The sequence below is a fragment of the Odontomachus brunneus genome, unplaced genomic scaffold, assembly GCF_010583005.1.
Source record: "Odontomachus brunneus isolate Ranch 3 - 2012 unplaced genomic scaffold, Obru_v1 Obru_scaffold_084, whole genome shotgun sequence".
In the NCBI taxonomy this organism is placed as follows: Eukaryota; Metazoa; Arthropoda; class Insecta; order Hymenoptera; family Formicidae; genus Odontomachus; species Odontomachus brunneus.
In genome coordinates, this window is record NW_022639534.1 from 224,253 (window position 1) to 224,567 (window position 315).

Sequence of the window (315 nt, forward strand, 5' to 3'; positions counted from 1 at the left end):
GTCAATAATACTTATATTAGGACCTTAACTTAGTTTCCGCCCGCAAATGTTAGATAGCAATGCAAACAGTTCTAGTAGTCATTACTAACGAAACAGGTAGTTTGTGATTAATTTCGACATTTCTCGATAACATTCAGTCAGCATACACAATTATTTTCCTAAACAACAATTTCTTTTGCTTTGTGAAAAATGGAACGCGATAAAGTGTTTTTTCGACATGTGCTTTTGCACTATTTTGATTTGAAAAAAAGTGTAGCAGAAGTTCATCGATTACTTGAAGAAGGTTATGGTGATCGAGCTCCATCACATACAACA